Here is a 22,830-nt window from a genome sequence, read left to right on the forward strand (position 1 = left end):
TTATAAATTAAATTGGATATAGCTAGATAAAGCTCATGGAGTTGATAGTTATAGGAAAACACTTTTCTTTATAAATTGTACTTTTGTGTATAATGCTTTTTATGTTGCACACTTTTATTCCGTCGCTTTTCTCTTGTTATTATTCTAAGTGACATTTGAGCTATGGTGTGTTTTATCGTTTTTAAAAGAGTGTGTGCCTTCAGTATTGTGGTAGTTAAATCCTGCAATAAAGCCGCCTCACACTTTAATTTGTTGAGGGCAATGTGTAGCTAAAACCCGCTGTGTACAACTATGTACAACTGGCTTTAATAAAATTCTATATCGCTCCCAGTGTCCAGTGTTGATCAGCGTTGCCCAGTGTTGCTTAGTGTTGCTAGCGCTCGCCGTGTGTGTATTTGCGTGTGTGTGTGTCTGTGTTAGTTTTTTAATTCCGCTCTTTCACGGGGATTAAATGCCCCCAGAAAGGCGTTCCGTTGCCTCGGCAGTCCGCCACTCTTTTCTCCTTTACCCCGGGATGGCACATTTTCCCCTGCTTCCCTTCTATCGCCCCCACACCTCCCTTCTCAAGCCCTCCTTCTTTTTTTCTTTATTAAACGTTTTGTATTGATCCGCTAAAATCAATGGCAGTAGTTGTTCAGGGGGTCTTTTTTTGCTTCTCGACTGAAACTGACAAAACCGAGAAGTCTCCGAGCCAAAGAAACCCCCGACTCTGAAGTGTTAGTGCTGGTAAATACTACAAAAGACGAGGAACAAACATTAAGTGTGGCGTTTTGCTGCATACATGGTAACAAATCACTGGAGTGGAACCTTACAATTTTTGGCTTTGTAATAACAACAATAAAAAGATAGGAAAAAAGATTGAAGAGTAGAGTAAATTGTGTGGGTGTCTCTGAAGCAGATATGCAGATGTGGATTTAATAAAAACAAACAAAATTATATTTGTATTTGAGAGGTTGTAGAAAAATCTGATGAATTAAATTGTCTTTAATCTGAGTTCATATATTTTAAGAATTGCTGTATGAATTGGTGCAAAGGAATGCCACCAATCTAAGCAGTCTAAGTAGACAGGGCAGTTTTTGGTACAATTTTTATTATTATAGTGTCATAATTATAATTTTTACTTTATTATCTTGTTCTCCTGTTTCCGCCTTGTCCGTCCTTGCCTGCCCCCCCTCCCCTCGCCTCAGTTTATCTTTGCTGAGTGAGTATTTCTCTCCCCCGGTTTGGTAGAATAGGGATAGGGCTCAGCTCTGCTCTGCACCCGTCTGATAACTCTTCATATGATGATAGTTATCAGAGTGATACTGAGAGCCTAACTGAATTCTGCAACGCTGGCAAACGGCTTGTGTGCTGGAGGTGTACTGAATGGAGGGAACTTTTATATAAAGATAGAAAATTAATATATATATATATATATGTCTGTATCTCAAACTGGGGCAAAAATTAAATATTATGTCTTCAGGCTGGAATGCTGGAATGACAGTACTTTGAACCTTGCATGCAGAGGCATTAAAATCCTGTATGTTCTGGACTGTCTATATGTCTTGCTGTTTTATACACCTGTACCAGGTAGACACATTCATATATTTTTATTATTTTTACTACAAAACTACAGAGATTGTTTAAATGCAATGTTAAAATACGGTGTATGTTATTACATTCTTTTATGAATAAAAAAAATAAGGCCTAAAAAAGTCTAGCCAATTATGATTGGCAGAATTTCTCAAATTTCTCATTTCCCCATATTGTCTCACATTGATCTGCTCAAACCAAATAAGCATTTTTTTTTTCTAAATCAAGAGGAATATATTTTTACTGGTTAGTTTGTTGAACATCTCCCTATAATTAGATAACGCATATCAGTCTTTGTCGCAGCTGTACAGTAAGCTCCGTCACTGTAGAGCGCACACACTAAACTTATATTTCATAACATGCTGGAAGTGTCTATCATCTCCCTCTCTCTCTCTTTCTCTTTCTCTTCCCTCTCTTGCCCTATCTCTCTCTCTATCTCTCTCTCTTTCTCTCTTACTCTATCTATCTTTATTCATTCCCTCATGTGTAGAGAGTAGGGTCAGAGTCAAGACTGTGGAATCTGATCTCTGCTGCCATATAAGATTGGAGATACAGCAGCTTTGGACTCTCTCTCTCTCTCTCTCTCTCTCTCTCTCTCTCTCTCTCTCTTTATCAATCCCTCACTCACTCTCTCTCCCTCTCTCTCTCTCTCTCTCTCTCTTATTCTCTCCTGCTGTTACAGCCCGGGCCAGCTGTGAGCATTCGTTCACTTTGCTCTGTATACACGAGTGAGTGTGTGTTTAGTAATTTAAAGCCATGTCCTGTAGTCTGCAAGCAGCACAAACAGGCTCCAATTGACGCCCTCTACCCCGTTTTGTTTTGGTGCCCCCTTTTTTTAAAAACCAAGCTAAAAACAAACTTAAAGCCATTTTTTTGCAGCGAGGACTTTAACCTAAACGTGCACTGACAGCGCAAATCTAGTTAAGGTGTGTGTGTGTGTGTGGATATTACAAGTTATGAGTAAAGTAACTTCATATAGAAATTTCATGAGCCAGAGCTTTGTGATCTTGTTAGCGAGGAATGGAAGTCGGGGGAAGCCTTGTTGGGATCTCAGCACTGTTGAAATATGGGATTCGGGGTAAAGGAAATATAGGAACACAGGCCCACGCACTGCAACAGATTTCGGCGGCTTGTGGAGCGCTTAAAACGTGGAAACTTCCTCCTGTATTTTTTTTTTTTTACAATGCACAGTTCTGCGTATTTCCTGTAACACAAAGCCCTATTCATTTTCAATCATCAGCCTCCCATTCAACAAGCTTTAAGATGCTCCCACTAGAATATACTGATTATTTCGCAGATTTTGTGGCACAATTGTGGATGTGTCGTACCTACAATTTTTTGTTTCTTAGCAAAAAGAATTTTTTGAGCACTGTTTTGTTGTTTACTTTAAAAAAAAGCTCTTGTGTTTGACACAATGTGAAATATTTGCATTTTTAACCATTTTACTGTTTATGGTGTACAGTAGAGCTACACAATATATCATTTTGGGATCTTCAGTGCAGTGTTCACAAGTGCATTAGTCACAATTGCATTCATTTCTGAAACATATGATTTTTTAAAACTTTATAGTTGCTTGATACAACGCAAAATGTATTGTATCTACCCAGTATTGCTAATTTTACTGCAAAATACCAGATCCATGGAGTAGATTATTAATATTCTAACATGCTGGATGATTGACATCTGGTTTTTATATATCGCAGTGTTTTGTTTTTTTTTTTCTTTTTCTTTCCCAATATCGTGCATCCCTGTTGTATACTGTATGTATGGAGTGCATTCAAAACAGTGGAGGTTGGTGAGGCTATGAGTGTGCTATGAGTCCCTGTGCGAGCGCGAGTGTGTATATATATGTTGTGGGGTGTCGTTTCTTTAGCCGCGGACCTTCTTTCAGCCCTAACAATGGTGGATTCCCCCTTGTCTAAACACTTTTTCTGTCTCCATTATGCTCTTTTAAGGTGCATTCTCTCCCCCACCCACCCCTTTCCACCACCTCCGAAAGAAAGGGGGTCTGCTCTTCTTTCGCGTGACCCCCAGCTTCTGCCTTCCCCTCCGTAGGTAGGCAGCGTGGCTGCACTGGAGGGCTGCTCTTCTCTCTCTCTCTCTCTCTCTCTCTCTCTCTCTCTTACACACACACACACACACACACACAGCTGACTGTCAGAGCTAATGTGTTTCATTTACATGTTTATAACGTGAATAGCGCCAGCTCGCACCACCGCTCGCCCAGACGCGGGCGCTTTCCACACACACACACACACACACACACACACACACACATATATATACACACACACACAAACATGATTGTCTCAAATGCAGCACAGCAGACACCCCCCATCCCCACCACTACCCATCCCAGCCCATCCTCTCTCTTTCTCTCTCTATTACTCTCTCTCTATTGCTCTCTCTCTCTATCTCTTTCTCTTTCTACCTCTCTCTCACTCTCCCTTTTTTTCCTGATGGCTTTCTCACTTGGACTAGAAAAAAAAGCAAAAAGCTGGCGGAGGAGCTCTCTGCCGTGCATCGGTGTTTAGAGACGGATTATTTTGTTTAAGCAAGTGAAATAATTACAGCAGATCGAATGTGCCAGAGAGGAATAATCTCGTGACAGCACCATGGTGGAAAGGGTGCAGCAGTGGATCGCGGGGAAGCGGCAGGGCCTCGTGTCTCTCCGGCAGTGTCAGAGCAGTGCAGGGTCAGGGCATTTATACACTTATTATTTATACACTACCGAGGCGTTCCCATACTTCTACTTCGATTGCCAATCCTTAATCATTCATTCGTTTGTTTTATTTGATTCTATATATACATGTATGCAATGTATGTATTGGCAGTGGCTGATGTGCCACTATAGGCCCCCTAATGATTTGAGAAGAGCTGCTGAAGTTATAGAATATGCAGGCGTGTGTATATGTGTATATGTGAGTGTGTGTGTGTCTATGTGAAAGCTCATAATTTAAAGGTGATCAATAAAAAAATTATTAAAAAGTCAAAAAATATGTCCTGAATTAGAGCTGCATGATATTTTATTTTCTGTAACATTTATTGCGATATTTAAAAAAATACAATAAAATATTTGTAAATTTTCAACAAATTTCACCACTTATATTAATAATGCAAAAATGATCGGTTTTCTCTCTTCTGTCTTAATTATGTTACGATAAATATCTAAATCTGAAATTTCAGTCGTTTGAGTGACACATGCCGTTGAACGTCCTGCGATGTGACACACGTTGCACACGTGCTCACTGCGTACGATAACGAAGATAAAGAACGGTTCTCTGTCTCTGTTGCTAATAAATACATATGATGTTAGGCATGTAATGATAATAATAATAATCCATACATTTATTTTTTATTTTTTAGTATACTAGAATATATAAAACAAGTGATACTATATATATATATATATATATATATATATATATATATATATAGAGAGAGAGAGAGAGAGAGAGAAAGAGAGATAGAAATACACGTAATGTATGAGCTGACAATATTTAGGCCTAATAATGTTTGCAGGGCTAAATTAACCCTTTACACCCTTCACAGCCTCCTATCTACATATTCTGCATCTAGCGAGGTACATCATATCATTGTTATCATCATATTTGTGCATATATATATATATATATATATATATATATATATATATATATATATATATATATATATATATATATATATATATACAGGATGTATAATTATATATGCAGTAATAAAAGACAGAAATGAACTGTTGCATGGTATAGTTTCATGCATTTAAAAAAAATTGACTCTATATTTTAAATTTTTTTATTTTATTATTTTTTATTTATTTTACATTTAAATGAATTTTACTCTAAGGAGATATTTAATATTTATTATTTTCTCATGGTGTGATGTGGAGTGGGGGGTATTTATGTATATATGTGTGTGTGTGTGTGTGGTGGGACACACACAGAGCGGGCAGTGTCAGCTGGCCCTGGACTCTGCGCTCCACGGAATGCCTTAGGTATGATTTCACTTTCGCTCACATCAGTCCTGACCCGAATGCCTTTCATATCTGATCCGCCGTGTCTCTGCCGGTAAACATCCCCCGGGGGCAGAACAAAGAAAGCAGCCTCTTCTTCTTCTTCCTCTTCTTCTTCCTCTTCTTCTTCTTCTCCTTCTTAATCACAACCCATCCTCTCTATCTCTTTCTCACTCTCTCTCTCTTTCTCTCTCTCTCTCTCTCTCTCTCTCTCTCTCTCTCTTCAACCGCCAGCTCGCAGAATTTACATTCAGCCTCAGAAAGGCCCACATGAAAAGGGGGAGAAGAAGAGGAGCAGGAGAGGAAGAGAGACATAGAGACACAGAGAGAGAGAGATAGTAGAGAGAGAGAGAGTAAGAGCGAGGAGGAGAGAGACGAGGGTGGGTGGTGAGAGCAAAATAACTAAGGTGTTTGTGCGTGTTTGTGGGGCCTCCCCTAGTTACGATCCTTATATAGGCCCTACTTTACACGCCGCCCCCCACTGATAGTGTTACAAGATGCCATGCCTGTACTATTCATGGCCACTCACTCTCACACTTAAAAAAAAAAAAAAAGAAAATACGGGCTAAGACCGATGCAGTTGTGTGTTCACGTGAGAGGAGCGTCCATACGGGTGTTTATATGTATGTGTGTATATATGTGTGTGCGTGTGTGGGTATACCTTGTGTGCCACACACTTCTCCATAGGTGACAGTGAAACCTGTCAGGCGGTGTTTAGCTTCGTTTTGATGCTGCTGCCATTTTTTTTTTTTTTTTTTCCGTTTTTTGTATTTGTAAGTGTATATATATGTATATTTAAGAGATGTAGTGCTTTTTCTCTGATTTTCCACAATCAAACATGAACTTTAAAAAACATGAGAGCCCCAGTTTGAAGCTGTTGTGCATGCCTACCTTTGTTATTTTTTATAACAAGTTCCGTTATTTATAAATTAGAGCTAGAATTAGAGTTCACTTGAAAGTCTGGTTCATTTGAAACATGAAGAACTTTAGGCCCCAGTTTGATGCTGTTGTGCATGATCACCTCCGTTATTCTTGTTTACTTGTTCCATTATTTATTTATTTTTTTTCTTTATTTAAGAGTGGGATACTGAGGGCTTTTTCTTTGATTTGACACGACCGAAAATGAAGAACTTTAGGCTTCAGTTTAAAGCTGTTGTGCATGCTCATCTCCGTTATTCTTTCACATGTTCCGCTATTTTTAAATCATTAGAGTTAGAATTGAAGTTCATTGAGTGTTTATTATAAAATTATCAACAAACATTTTTTTTTTGTTTGATTTGACACAACCAAACTTAAAAAAAAAAAAAAACTTTAGGGCTCAGTTTGACACTATTGTGCATGCTCACCTCCATTATTTATTTTTTTTACATGTTCCGTTATTTATTGATTTATCATTCATTTATTTTTTTAAGAGAGTGTGATAATGAGTGCTTTTTCTCTGATTTGACACAACCAAGCATGAAAAACTTTAGGCCTCAGTTTGATGCTGAAATGCATGCTCACATTTTTTTAAATATACATTTCTTTTTTTTTCATGTTGCGTAAGAGTAAATGATTCTTCTCTGATTTGCCACAATCAAACATGAACTTGAGGTCCCCGGTTTCAAAGGCACACACGACAGATCTTTGAGCTAACATCCATACGTCCCTCGCCATATGATCCCTCTCGTATGCAAATCCGACATCAGACCGTGAAAAAGGGGGATGCTGCAACTTTAAACATGTGTGATCATGTGATGTGAATTCCAGGTCCCCTTTTTTTCCTCCTTTAGAAGTTTTTTTTTTTTTTTTTGTAAAGAAAAAGGATTACAGCACACCTACCCCCCCTGCCACCATCCCTCCAAGTTGGCAGGATTTTACCAGCTTTACTTCAGCAAACACCTTCGGACACTGAGAGAAAGAGAGAGAGAGAGAATGAGGGGGAGAAAATGTTTACTAAAGGAGCTTTTGTTAGAGGTACAGGGATGAAGGCTTTACTAGGTAGCCAGATATTAACCCATTCACACACAGACGAGCTGCTTTACCCTTTTGTTAGAACTTGTGAGTGTACTGGACAACAAAAAAAAAAAACAAGAAAAGAAAAAAAAGAGGGAGAGAAAGAAAGAAGTTGGGCCTTTCTCCGTGATCCAAACACTTGCTGCTCTTTCATCTCTTAATGCGGCCAATAACAGACTCTCTCTATATATAGTCAGTGAGGATGAGCAGCTTTATCGATTCTGTGGTCAGCTCTCCATACATACTGACAGAGACGTGTCTATATATGTCTAAGAGTGAGGGAGAGAAAAAAGGGAGAGCGAGAGAAAAAGAAGAAGAAGAAGAAGAAGAAGAAGAAGAAGAAGGATAATAAGAGAATGAGAGAGGATTGAGGCCTTTCTCTGCCATTCAACCCCTTTTATTTCTCTCTAAATATGGCAGACAACAAACCATAGATAGCCAGTATGAGCATATGACTTTTATTGATTGACTTTATGGTTAGTTTTCCCATACATGCCTAGATAGAGATGAGTGTGTGGGTGTGCATCTGAGAGAAGGAGAGCAACAAAGAGAAAGAGAACGAGAAAAATAGAGAAAGAAAGAGAGAGACAGTCATTATGAGAAGCAGATGAGAGCTTTTGGTGGCTTTGTGGATCTTCAGCCTGTAATTACAGCGTCAAATCCTGCTCTCTGTCACCCTGTTTCAAGCCTCTTTCCTTCATTCACATTCTATCTATCTCTCTCTCACTCTTTTTCTCTCTCTGTCTGTCTGTACTACGGACATCTGCCTCCCTGCAGTCAGCAGTAGAAATGCCAGTAGGATGCAGGCTCTCCTGCGTCATGCCTGACTAACGTGAACGCATGATTCATGCTACAATACAGCCTTCTGCTACTTTAGCCACTTCCACTTTAGCTACAAAGAGTCAACCTTAGGTTTAACCTTCTATTTCTGTAGTTGTGCATCACTGTAAGAGTGCTGGGCTTAAAATAGCAGCTTTATTTCATAGTAGCTTTTTGACAGTACTTGTCTTTAAGTCATTTTCATCCTCCACTGACTGTAATAGGGAGAATATTGTGTCTGTTAGCTGGGATGCTGCTACTGCATTATGTAACTTTAGTGCGACACCAGACCTCTAGGCATGCCTGTGTAATGGCATGTAATCCATAAGTCATTTATCAAGAAGAAGAAGAATCCACAAGACCTTTTTTTACTTCAGATGCCTCCTCTTTATCTTTATCTCTCAGCTTGTCAACAAATGCATGTGTACAGCTTTTTCATTAGGGGGCGCTCAAAGCATGATTTGTTTCATGACTCTTATACAACTCTAAAGGGAGCAATAAGCAACCAAATACAAATTCTCACAAAGTGCTGCTTTAAAAAATGTTTATCTACCGTAGATTTAAGTCAAATCCCAATGGAGTACCACACACAAATGACACTGTATATGGTATATACTATATACTATAAATCCTAATAGTGCAGGTTAGTGCAAGCACAGCTATACCGACCCATACTTTCTGTTTTAATGTTTTTTTTTTTCATCCTTCGTTACACCCATTAGGTTGTTGTTAAGTTTCCATGAGAACATACACTTTACATACACTGTAGTTTCTGAGTAATAACACATGTAATGGACAACAGCTGCGTAATCCTACACTGTGTGAGTTTAAGGGGTTAAGTGTTCACTTTGGGCGATGCTGAATGAGTGAGTGTCTGACAAGAAATGACAGGGTTAAGGGTGTGTGTGTCTGCGCATGTCTGTCGCATGGCTCTCAGGATTTGACAGTTCATATCAACTCTGTTCTGCAGTGATGTTGGCCTGAACCACGTCACCCTCTCCCTTCCTATCCCTCTCTCTCTCTCTCTCTCTCTCTCGTTCTTTCCCCTTCACCGCCTCTTGCATCGTTCCTGCGGTGGGAACAAGCAAACATCCGAATTGAAACATCACTGGACTGGCAAATAATTGCATGCATTTTGGCACTTTCATTTATGTGTGTACCTCGCGATGCTAAGCCACCATGTTTTATGCATTTGGGTGAAAAGTACATTTTGAAATATCACGCCTCATTTCAGTTCCTCACTGCTGGAAAAGAGAGGGGAGAAGAAGAAGAAGAAAAAAAAAAAAAAACAGCGACTTTGTTCATTTGGTCTTGTTCGTCGTGCTGCCGTTCGGGCATTATGATGTCTCGCTACGGATTGTAAAGAGGGGGGGGGGGGGAAGGGGAGGGAGGTGGGGGGGGGAGCAGCATTCTCGAGTGTCAACTTTCCATTTGCGGGAAGTATGGTGTGTGACAGTTCGCCGGTGTGTGTGTCTCTCAGGTGTAAAAACACTCCAGTCTTAATTCATACACGCAGAGGTGTTTCGCAGGTTTGTGATGTATAAATTAGCATCACCACAGCAGGATCAGTTTGATGGTCATATTGCCGGGGTAGAACTGCTCAGCAGCAGCTGACAATGGCATGAGAGAGAGAGAGAGAGAGAGAGAGAGAGAGAGAGCATGAGCATGAGCACAGTAAGAGAGAGCATGAGACTGAGCAAAGAGAGAGATGGAGAAAGAGCATGAGGGAGATCAAGATAGAAGATGATAACGAGCCTAGATAGAGATAAAGAGAGCATGAGAAAGAGCACACAGAGAGAAAAGAAAGAGAGAGAGAAAGGGACTGAAAAGGAGCAGAGAGAGAGAAAAAGAGAGAGCATAAGAATGAGCAGAGAGAGACAGAGAGAGAGAATATGCATGATAATGAAACTGTGAGAAATAGAACATGAGCACAGAGAGTGAGAGAGAGATGCATGAATGTGAACAGAGAGAAAGAGAGAGATGGAGAATAGGATAACGAGCACAGAGAGAGATAGAGAGAGAGAGAATGAGAGTGAACACATGATATTAAGCAGAGAGAGGCAGAGAGAGGCAGAGAGAGAGAGAGAAAGACAGAGATGGAGAATATGATAACGAGCACAGAGAGAGATAGAGAGAATGAGAATGAGCACACAAAGAGAAAGAGGAGAAAAAGAGAGAGGAGAGAGAACAAAACACACACAAAAAGTGTGTGTGTTTGTGTGTGTGTGTGTGTAAGCGAGTGTGTATGTGAGTGTATTTCATGAGTCAGTACTCTTGTATCTCTTGTATGACATTTGTGCCGTCCCCTCCAGTCTAAGAAGCATGGCCTCTACAAGGTCAATAATGGCTACAGTTTAACTGGCAAATATAATAACAGCGGTCAGGATAATGAACTCACAGTGTGTGTGTGTGTGTGTGTGTGTGTGTGTGTGTGTGGCCGTGTTTATGCGCATGCATCACAACAAGACAGCAGTAGTAATAAGGCCTTTGGATTGAGTCTTTTGAAGCAGATCTGATAGCAAACACGGATCAGTTGGGTTTTAGTACTAATTACTGTGTAAGAGTTTATTTCTACATCTGTGCTAAGCCTATCTCGGCCAACCGCTCTCTCCCTCTCTCTCTCTCTCTCTCTCTCTCTCTCTCTTTTTCTCTCTCGCGCACTGCATGTGCAAAGATGTCACCCGTATTTAGAAAAAAAAAGGGTGTTGAAAGCAGTTCTCAGTTTGATCTGCTGAAGTTGCCGAGCACATTTTAGCAGGTCCAGAACAAACACACACACACACACTCGCGCACAGACACACACACTGCCTTTGATGTATGTTTGATTGTCGGGTTGAGGAACACTCCTGGCAAGGTCACACTGAACAATCAATAACAGATCACCCGATTACGCTTCACGACCAAACGAATCTGGGCCTGAGCTTCGTAAACACAAGCGTCAGCCAGTTCTCCAATTAAAATTTAGACTGTAGATTAAAAAAAAAAAAGAGAGAGAGAACGAGTCAAAGAGAAAGAGAGATACAGAGAGTGTGGGTGTTTTTTTTTTCTTTTCTTTTTTTTTTACCTTTTAAATACAGATTTCCTGTATAAAGTCAACCTGAGTTGGGAGAGTTCCTTGGCATTCTCCCAGGCTACGAAAAAAATAATATTTGAAGAGAGCAGCCCGAGCTTTGAGCCAGACGGATCATTTAGGTAGATTACGGGCTCGCTGTTTGACACGGGCAGCGGTGAATATGTAGATTTGCCGCTTTCATCATATCACTGATCAAATACGCCGCTATCAGAACATCAGAGCACTGGAGGAAATTGTTGAAATTGCGCTTTTTGCCTACTTTGCCCAACGCGCTCTTAATATTAGGTAAGACCAAGCCAAGGAGAACCTGTGGGTAACACTGAAACACTAGCACCACCTCATATATACACACATATACACACTTCTATGTACGCTCACACAACACTCACGTTGACCTCAGTGCTCACCAGTGTCACGGTGTCAGATACCTTGTATCTCTGAAATGGTAGCTTTACAGAAAAAGAAGAAGAAAATAATAATAAAAATAATAATAAAAAAAAATTCCTAACCTCCAGTGGAAGTCAGAGTAAAAAGAAAATCCTTAGTCAATTTGGAGCTTTTCTATTGGTCCATTTATGATTAACGGTTTAAGGCATGGTGGCCATTGTAAGATCCCTGCCCCTAGTCTTTTGGTCCTCAGTCAATCAATATATATATAAACACATATACACAGAATCATATGAACTCAGAGAACCATTTGAGTGCATAAATGCATCAAATGCCTGGATAAAAGTAGAGACCTGTCCTTAGAACCTTCCATATATATTCCATATAGAACCTGAAAGGGTTAAACCTATCCCGATATGTTTTATGGCAATAAAAACAATATTATTGGCTTTTTAGGGCACAATTTATTTAATCATAGTTTGAGAAATAAAATATATACTTTTCTTCACCTACCGCAGTTTACACTATGTGTATGGAGTCTTAGTTATTGAAGCATTGGTCGTAGCATGACTGGTAATTTTTTTTTTTACTGTTCTATATGTATAAAAAAATAGAAAATTATAAAAATAGCAGATATTTCAATGATCAAATATTACTGAAGTCATGTCCATTAATTGTTTATATGTCGATAATGCTGTAATTATCGTAAAGGACTACCTGTAGTTAACACAATGGTTACTTTAGGTGTCATATACAACTCTTTTTGCTTAGAGTGCACTGTAGTATTGTATGTATGTACATGTGGGGGTATATATAAGTATATATGTGTGTGTGTGTGTGTGTGTGTTGCCCGTTGCCCTCCTCTGGCAGGCCGGTGTGTGAACAGCAGTGTGAGGTGAGTGGTGCAGTAATGTGTTTTGACTGTGGATGAAGCTGTGTGCTGTTGGCCGTGTCAGACCCGTGTCTCACTGCTGTCACACACAAATGTCAAACAAACACCTCCTCAGGTAGCGCTGGCCTAATCACACGGACAGCCTGTCCTTAGCCTTTCCCAGACACACACACACACACACGGAGGGCCCTGAGGCCTTGATTTAGAGCCTTTACCTGTCTCTATGTGTGTGTGTGTGTGTTCTCCTTCAGAAGGCCAACCTTCTCTGCCTCTCTCACTCTTTCACTCTGTCACTCGCATTTTCTCTCCTCTCCTCTCTCTTCTTTATCTTATTTTGGCTTTTTCCTTTTCACTCCAGTATTTTTCTCTCCCTGTCTTTAACTTTCTTCCTTCGTTTTAATGTTTCTTTTATCCTTTTCTCTCAATTTCACTCTTCTCACTTTCTCTATCTTTCTGTCTTTGCCTTCATCACTCCATTACTCTATCAAAGTATCTTTCTTTTCTTTCTATTTTATTTATTTACCTCTGTTTTGGTGCCACCCTTTCTTTCTGTCACTGTTTTCTACTGTCTTCTTCCCTTCCTTCACCTGTTTCTCTTTATCTGTTTCTCTTCTCACTCTCACTCTCTTTTTCTCTTCTTTGCACCCTCCTCTCCTTCTCTCTCTTTCTGTCTGTTTCTGTCCTTGCCTTCATCACTCCATTACTCTATCTCTGTATCTTTCTTTTCTTTCTCATTAATTTATTTGCCCCCTTTTTTGCGTTCACTCTTTATTTCTGACACTGACACTGTTTTCATATTTTCTCTTCTTTTTCTTTACCTGTATCTCCTTATCTGTCTCACTCTCAGAATCTTTTACTCTCCTTTGCACTCTAATCTCTCTTTCTCTAACTTTCTGTCTTTGCCTTTGTCACTCTATAACTCAATTTGTCAATTTCTCTTTATTTCCTTTGACTCTTTGTTTTGCCGTCACTTTTTCTTTCACTGTTTTTCGCTCTTCTCTTCCCTTTCTTTACCTGTTTCTCTTTATCTGTCTCAGTTTTACAGTCTTTTTTCTCTCCATTGCTTGCACTCTTCTCACTCCCTCTCACTTGCTGCCTTTTGCCTTTGTAGCTTTTACTCAATCTCTTCTTTCGTTCTCTTTTTTCTATTTTTGCTGTCACTCTCATTTTGCACTCTTCTCTCACTATTTCCTTTTCTCTTTTTGCCTCACTCTCTTTTCTTTCCCTTCCTCTCTCTCTCTCTTTCTGTCTTTCTGTCTTTGCCACAACCCCCCTCCACCCTGACCCACTGTGTTATCAGCCTGATGTCTTGTTCCAGCATTCTTTAGATAAACTCTCCAGCACTTTGTTATTCTTACTACTTATGGCTATTGCAATTACCAAGCCAGTCAGAGCTGCCCTGGGTTTGTGTGTGAGTGTGTGTCTGTGGGAGTGTGGGTGTTTAATAACAACTCTATAATGGTATATGAATAAAACACATACTGTAAACTACATTTTCAATTGATCACAGTTTATCTTATCACTGTTGTTGTTATATGAGGGACAGAACATCTCCAAACATCACCAAAACATCAGGCAGGTCTTGTGGGGCGTTTCTGATATTCACTCGCCAATGGTACCTACCCAAGGTAGTGCTCCAAGGATAAGGATAAGTCTGATAGAAAGCCAGCAACAGGGTCAGGGATGGGCATCTAAGACTTGTAAGAATTGCTGTGATCTATGGAGGTCTTGTGGAGTTCAAGCTACCAATGGTTAGATCTGTAGTGGCAGCACAAGGGGGGGCTACTGAAAAATTAGGCATACATGGGTGCTAATGCTATGGCTAAATGGTGAATATAGTGTATGTACAGTGCAGTTTTGGGCTGTTCCATTCAGACTTTACACTAGCTTTGTTTATAAATGGTACAAAAAAAGGAAAAGACTAGGAAAAAAGGCAGTAAAGTTATGAGGTTTTGATGCGACAGCATCAATGTGTTAAGTAAATCTCTCCTTATTGCGGCGGATGATGAACGTTCATTACGTGTTACGATCAGCGGAACACACGCACACACACACACACACACGCGCGCGCAGAGGCATCTTTCTCCCCGGCTTCTGTTTACCCAGCAGGTGTTAGTCATGCATTTACAATAAGGCCGCTTCACTTCTAAACACGCTTTATTTCTTTCTCTTGTCATTTTCCCTGAGCAAATTGTTTTCCTTACCTTTGAAATTTCTTGCCACAACATCGAGCGCCGCACGGTAAACTGGCAATCACTGAATCTTAAATGTTATTACTGTTCATAATTAGTGACGCCTCTCTCTCTCTCTCTCTCTCTCTCTCTCTCTCTCTCTCTTATTCACTCACTCCCTCTCTCCGTCTCTCTCTCTCTCTCTGCCTGTCTTTCCCTCTCTCCCTCCCTGTATGACTGGTGAAAAAAGAGTATCTGGGAGTAATTAAAGTAATGAAATATTCATTTCTACCTTTTGCAGCAGTGGCACAAATGAGGCAGGCGGCGTTAATGTTAATGTCTGCCATGCTCTGCGTTTTTTATTGTAATGGCAGCCGAGCTCATCTGCAATTAGCCCAGACACACTGACAGTGCTGCTTACAGCAACCGAGGACGAGAGAGAGGAGACCCCCACCATCACGTATAGCACAAACCTCTCTGTCTCTTTAACCTTCTGCCTGCCTGCCTGCGTGTGTGTGTGTGTGTGTGTGTGTTTTTCCCCTCCGACGCGGAGGTTACCTTTTCCCGACGGTGCAAAATCGACTTGACATAACTGTTCATCAGTCTGGGGACTCTCCCCCGAGGTATTTGCATCAAATCAACCCAGTCAAGCTTCAAGCTGGAATTGGCAGGCCAGAACCTGACAGGGTAGAGAGAGAGAGAGAGAGAGAGAGAGAGGGGACAGAGTGAGTGTACAGGGGTGAAATGGAGACACAGTGAACAAGGTTTTTTATGTGTGTGTGTGTGTGTGTGTGTGAGAGGGAGAGAGAGAGAGAGAGAGAAAGAGAGAGAGTAGCCAGGTCACAGGGCTAATGAGTGTAAGCCAGGACAACGAGTCCTGTGGAATAGTTTCGTCTCTCTCTCTCTGTCTCTCTCTCTCTCTCTCTCTCTCTCTCCCACTCATTCATTTGGCATCTTTTCTCTTAGTTTATTATTAGTTTAGAACCTGGAGATGCAATACAAATCATCATACAGTTGAGTTACAGTTTAATTTGTGCCTAAATGTTTAAGATTAAGCATGTACGTATCATTGCTGTCCAATGAAAAACTCGTAGCTCGATTTTTCCTGATTTTTACTTTACTACTTAATGTGAACCCACAAACTGGCTCTAACATTGTATTAACATTTCTCGATGAATGGACCAAAAGAAATGTGCAAAAATGACGAGAAATGAAAAAGTGTAGAGATGGGGACAAATGTATTCTTTTGTACTAAAATATATATATACTGAAAAATATATCCTGTAAAGTCTAATCTAGCAAGAGTTGCTAAGAATTTGGGGAGCATGGTGTGGTTGACCAAGCCAATAAGCAGTATAGTGTCTAAATCTCCCAGAAATGGTTATCATGTTCCAGTTTTCACCACCCCACACCCCCTTCGTTCTCTTTCTTTCTCATTCTCATTTTCTCTCTCTCTCTCTCTCTCTCATACACTTTTACACCCTTTGTTTGGTGGAGTAGATCTGCTATTGAATGCAATGTACCTATCGGCTAGGTTGTTGTTACACAGGGATTCTTCTATCATGGTGGTTCGGCCTAATGCGAGATGAAAAGCCTTTGTGGCTGCCTCAGAAAAGGTTCCTCCATTCTTCCCCTTCACTGTTCCTCTGTAGCAGAGCTTACTGTCCTAAAGTGATGAAACTTTCAGAGCGTCGTGCTGCTCCAATTCTGTCTCGGCAGCGTTCACGAGCATTCAGCAAAAGTTCATTGTAAAGCGTTGGAAATCCCTTAAGAGCAGAGTGGAGGAGATGGAAGCTGCTTAACGTGGAGTTTTATTAGCCAGTGTCAGGGAGAGCGGTGGGGAGAGCTTTCCTTTCTGCTCTCTCTTTCTGTTTCTCTCTCTCTCTTTCTCTCTTTTTATTTCTCTCTTTTTCTCTCTCTTTATCTGTATCAGTCTCTCGATGGGGCATCGGCTCTTTCACAAACACGATTCTGAAGGCCAACAGTTTCTCAGTTTGCTTTCTCTCTCCCTCTCTTCCCCTCTCTCTCTCTTTCTTTCTCTTTTTCACTCAATTTTTTGCTTTGTCTTTCTCACCCCCCTCTCCTCTCTACCTCTCTCCTCTTCCACTCTCTTTCACTCTCTCATCCTCTCTTTCTCTTTTTCTCTCCCTCTTTCCTTTATTTTATATATGTCTGCCTCTCTCTCTCTCTCTCTTTCTCTTTCCCTCTATTGTTCTCTCACTCTCTCTGTGTATCAGTCTCTCATATGGGGCATCTTCTTTGTCAATAATGATTTCTGAAGGCCAACAGTAATGCTTTCTTTACCTCTCTTTACTTTTCTTCCTTTTTAAGTCATTCCCACTTTCTCTCTTACTCTCTTTCTTTCTCTCTCTCTCTCTCTCTTTCTGCATCAGTCTCTAGTTATGGATTTCTGAAGGCCAACAATTAGCTCTCTCTCATATTCTGCCTTTACTTCCTTCCGTTTGTTTTATTCACCTACAGCCTACTGTCTTGTATTTATTTTCTCTCTTCTCTCACTGCTTCCTTCCTTTTTTCATACTCTGTTCTTCACACACAGTGTATTTGTGTGTATGTGTGCGTATGTGTTTGTGTGTGTATGTGTGTGTTGTACAGGCAGTAGTGGGTTAAAGTGCTGTGATGGTGGTGGAGTTTAGTTAAGCGCAGAACAAAGCCCTGGAGATGGCTGGCTGCTGTTGTGCTCGCTGCATTTTGGCCCTGTCACCCTCCTGCAGGATTTAATGCTCCGTTTGGCTCTCCGGGCCACGCTAATATTCACACAGCCACTCGCCTCTGCCTTCTGCAGCACTCTTTCAGCCACAAAGAGAGAGAAAGAGAGAGAGAGAGAGAGAGAGAGAGAGAGAGAGAGAGAGAGAGAGAGAAAGAATTTAGACATACATACATATTCTCGTTTAAAGCTCCAGAGCCAGTCAGAAACAAAGTCAGAGGGGGAGGAATATAAATGCATTCGCTTAGTTTCTCCCGCTCCATCTAAATACGAGATTGTGCAGCCTGTGTTTTCTGGCTTTCATCGTAAACTCCTGGAGGGACTTTCATGCTTGGTGATTTTTGTCTCTCTCTCAGTTTGATGTTGTGGTCAGTGGAAGTATATTGTCCTTTAGTTTCTGAGACAGCGTGCCGCATAAACACTCTCCCAGGCAACTTTCGAAGAAATGAGAAACAGTGCAATTGAGCAGTTTATTTAGCATATTGTCGTGGCCGTGTCCAAAACCTTGGGGTTGATTATTTGCATATATGTGCAGTTGAGAATGACAGCTGCCCTCTGTGCATTTTAAATTGGAAACATTTGAGTTTTTCACTTGTTTTTTTTATTTATTTTTTGGGTTCGTATTATTTCTTACCATTTACATCGTATTCCTCTCAGACTAGGGATCCTGTCAATTTAGCTACAACAGAAACAACGTTCACATCCTTCACTTTACAGTTGACCAAATCCAGGCCTCCCTGCAATAATGCTTCTCGAGCAGCTTCCCAGCTAGTGGCTAATCGGCTAATCTGCTGGAGCTGCTCTCTCTTGACCCTGTGGCTTGTGGGCCATGTGGGTATTGTGTTGCTGTGGAGTGGAGGAGAAGGGGAGCCAGGGTTACCCAGATACCCAAGGCCGGGGAATGTCTCCTGGACGCAGTTGTGGACGCTGACTGGTGTCCAGTCGGTCTGCAGGACTGGGCTGTCTGCCATGTTATGTTATGTGAAAACGGGACACCGTATCACACTGGCTGCATTATAAGCATCAGCTTATTACAGTGCAATATGTGGATATGATATCATTTTTCATTTTTTAGTTTTCATTAAGTTTAATAAGGCCCATTCAGAAAGATTTTATTTATCCGTTTTTTTTTTTTTTTTTTTTTTTTTAAGTTTACTGGTCTTTGAAAGTGTGAAACTACATACTGTTATGGCATATGATATTATACATATATATGGCATCTAATAAAAAAATATTATTAAATTATTAATCTATTAAATTTTTCCTAGCAGTTTTAGTTTTAGTTTTAGAGTGATATTAAAAAAATAATAATAATAAAATAAAGTATTGATATTCTTTACATACATGTGAGCGATTCTTGATTCTCTATCATTTTTTAATTAGTTAAGTTTTAGTTTTTTTACACAAAAAGAGATTCCTTCAAGCAGGTTCTGTATGTAAAGATGTACAATTTCCATTATTCCATTTTGGTCCATTTTGGTCAAATTAATTCAAAGAACTAGAAGCCAAGTTGTGTATCTGTGTGAGTGTGTGTGTGTGTGGATCAGTGTAAGCACGAGGAACGAGGAAAGCCCACAAGGAGGACACAATTTAGGATCTTCTTCACATCCAGTGATGTTTTCACGAGCCTATAAAGTCTATGGCTGCACTCGTTCAGCACCTTTCCCCCATTTTACGCAGCAGTTAGGGGACACTGGCTTTCACTGACTTCAATATTTACTTAAGGAGGAAAAAGAAACAGAAAAAAGAGAGAGAGAAAGACAGAGAAAGAGAGAGAGAAAGAGTCAGGTTCTGGCTGACGGTAGCCTGAGGCAGCTGCCTAGGAAAAACGGCAGGGGTTTGCCGCGCAGATGATAATTTGGAGATTTATTTGGAACGAGGCTTCGTTGGCTGCCCAGGTCTCTTCGCTTCAGCAGGAGCTCAGGAGGCATCTGCAGAGCGACACACGGCGGCAATTACGGGGTTAACCAAATTAAACAATTTGCAAACAGATGAAGTCAGTCAATCCAAGACTTTTTTTCTTTTTTTCATTTTCTTTCTCTCTCTTTTTTTTTTTTTTTGCAAAACAATTACGAAATTACAGTAGATAAAAACTGTTCTCTGTCACTATTTATGCAATCAACATAACGAAGAAACAAAACAATTTAATGTGGAAAAAAAAGCAAGCCCCATCCTTCATCTGCATTATAATTACTTCTTTTTCACATCTACACGCCGGTTAATTAAAATTGTGATTAAATGCGTCTGCGCTGCCTAAGATGTCTTCCCCTAAACAGGTGGTACGGAATTTAAAAGTAAAGAGGAGGGAAAAAAAAGAAGAAGAAAAAAACGTAATTAGCATTGGAAATGGAGAAATTGCCTGCAAGAATCGGTGTTAATTTCAGCCTCTGATGAGGTAATTTATAAAACGCGCCACTGCCGAGGCTCTGAGAATGCGCGATTGCCATCCGGACGCTCCGCGCCTTCTCCTCGGCAGTGTTTGCAAAATAGGAAACACAAGCTTTCCTAGAACTCGGAACTGCTCACTTTGACTGCTCTTACAAATGAATATAGGGACATGTCTGAAAACCAGGCCTTGAAGAAGTTTAGCTGGGATTAGTTTTTGAGATTATACCAGTTTAGGCCTATAGGACACCAATCACTCAGCAACTGCCTTGTTGGCTAGCATTTAGCAGTCTGCTAATATACTGTATGTCTTCATATACAGTATATCATCCACCAGCATTCATCGAGGCATTTTGACACAGTGTAAGAGACAGATTGTGTGTTAAAATTATTTAGTAAAAATAAATAAAAAATGGACAAATATTGAGATGCTTGTTTTTCATTGGACATATTTATATAACTAATTAAATTGGTTGAATCAATGGCGCATCATGCTTACAGCCCTTTGTCCTTTCTACTTTCTATTGCTTAGGTTAAGAGGCTGGAGAAAGAGAGAAACCAAGAGAGAGAGAGAGAGAGAGAGAAAGAAAGAGTCAGAGGGAAACAGAGTGAAAGAGGTAGAGAGACAGAGAGACAGACACTGATGGCTCTTCCTGCTAACATCCACCATCTTAATTACACAAGTGCTCATCATCAGCTCAGACTGATTACAGGAGAGAGAGGGCGAGAGTGAGTGAGTTAGAGAGAGTGAGAGAGAGAGAGTAAGAGAGAGAGAGAGAGAGACTCGCAGTGATCATTATTGCTAGCGGCAGGGTTTCAGCAGGCTAGTTACACATTAGATGTCATTGAGTATGAAACAGCAGAGGTGCTTTGCTAATCTTATTAGAACGTGGCACTTTAGTGGCTTTATAATGTGGCGGCGGATGGCTGGTTTGAATAGAGCACAGCCGAAGGAAAACGGCGAATGGTGCTTTTGTTTTATTCGTAAACACACACACAAACACACACTTGATAAATTAAAGTCAGAGCCGAGCAACGTTGCCATTTCGCGCACGCTCTCCGAATCCTCCTTCTTCTCGAGCTTGTTGCGCAGCGAGCTGCCCCGTAATAGCCCCACATACACACACGCGGCCGTGAAACACAAAAAAACACCAGTACACACCAGTAGACACCAGTACACACGCTCCCCCCTGTGTTATCCCGCGGCCCGGCCAGTCAGCCACAAAGCTCACAACTTTTAAAAGCGATGTGACAAATCGTAGGTGCTTTTTTCTCTCAGTTGGAGAGAAAAGTGTGCAATAGTCTGTTTAAGCTGCTGTTAAACAACTGCTGCAGCGTCCAGTGACTTTCCAGGGTTCGAGGCTGCTGTGATTACTCAATAAAACCTGGTCACGCGATTACAGAAGAAAAAAAAAACAAATTTAAGCAGTTCAAATGAATCTTCTGGATAAAAGCAAGCATTGCATTGCAAAATGTAGTTGTTTTAATGTCTCCTCCTCATCATCATCATCATCATTTATTTTGACTTTATCTGTTTTTTTTCTGTATATTAATATTTTTTCTTAAAAAAAAAAAAAATGATGGGTTGTTTTTTACTTTGTATACAATTTTATAACTAGTTTTGTGTTCTGGGTCAAAAATGTATGGCCCAATATAGCTGATCAAAAATCCATATCCAAAATCCACATATTTTATCACCCATTGTTTTGATGGATCTTTAATTAAAACTTAAAAAGTCCAATAAATGTTCAGCTCCTTATTGCTATTTATGGCTACTTGTCGAATTTTGAGACAAAAAGCCTTAATTAATATTATTTTGACAATTATAACAACTCAAAAATTTAAACATATTGTGCTTTTTATTACAGACTACTTTGAATGAATTGGAATAAAATCATAATATCAAATTTCGAACACAGGCTTCCATTAAGTGTTAAGAAGATTGTCATTTTGGAGATACATGGTTTTTTGAAGGACATAGTTTTTCATTTTTTGTTAGGTTTTTAATTAGCTCAAAAAAAATATATATATATATAAGTCAAGTCAGTATCAAAATACAGAGGCTATGATTCAATATATCACTATATATTGCGATACTGTAAGCAATGTCATATTTTTTTAATTGTTTAAATCAAATTTTAGGAAAACTATCATGTTTATAAAAGTTGAGTAAAAAAAAAGTTCACTTTTAATCCAATTATTTTCTAAATTTTGATTTAAACGATTAAAATATGTCACCTTGCTTTCAGTATCACAATATATTGTAATACTGAATCATAGCACCTGTATTTTGATACTGGCCTGGTTAGTTCATTCTCTACAGTATGTACAGTGTGAAAAAATATATATATATATATATATATATTTTATTTGATTTAATAAAAAAACTAACAACCAATCAAATCTGATGTAACATTAAATACTCTACATGTAAACTATGTATATTGATATTTTCTTACACCACTGATACAGTATATGAGATGGCTTTCTTTCTCTCTTTCTTCCTTTCTCTCTCTCTCTCTTTCTCTCTCTCCTACACACACACACACACACATTCTCACTCACACCCTGGCCTTCCTCGCTCCTCTTCCCCAGCATATCCCTTTATTATGATTTCACTGTATTCCTTTTGGAGTCACTTGACTGCTCGGGTCATGCTCTATCTGACAGGCATTCCAGAGATTCGCACACAGACTGTTCAGTGTGAACATACCTTAATGCTGCTGGACACACACACACACACACACACACACACACACACTTACAGACAGTTCTGTATGAGTGTGCTGTAACTGAGCT

The 22,830-nt window shown here is 40.0% G+C and overlaps 1 protein-coding gene across 2 annotated transcripts in view; it reads left to right on the plus strand.

Annotated features, from left to right (window-relative positions):
• zeb2b (zinc finger E-box binding homeobox 2b) overlaps positions 1 to 22,830 on the plus strand; it is a 114,322-nt gene that overhangs the window by 2,804 nt on the left and 88,688 nt on the right. The gene's annotated exons all lie outside the window — the stretch shown is intronic.

The sequence above is a fragment of the Astyanax mexicanus genome, chromosome 5 (genome assembly GCF_023375975.1).
Source record: "Astyanax mexicanus isolate ESR-SI-001 chromosome 5, AstMex3_surface, whole genome shotgun sequence".
NCBI lineage: Eukaryota > Metazoa > Chordata > Actinopteri > Characiformes > Acestrorhamphidae > Astyanax > Astyanax mexicanus.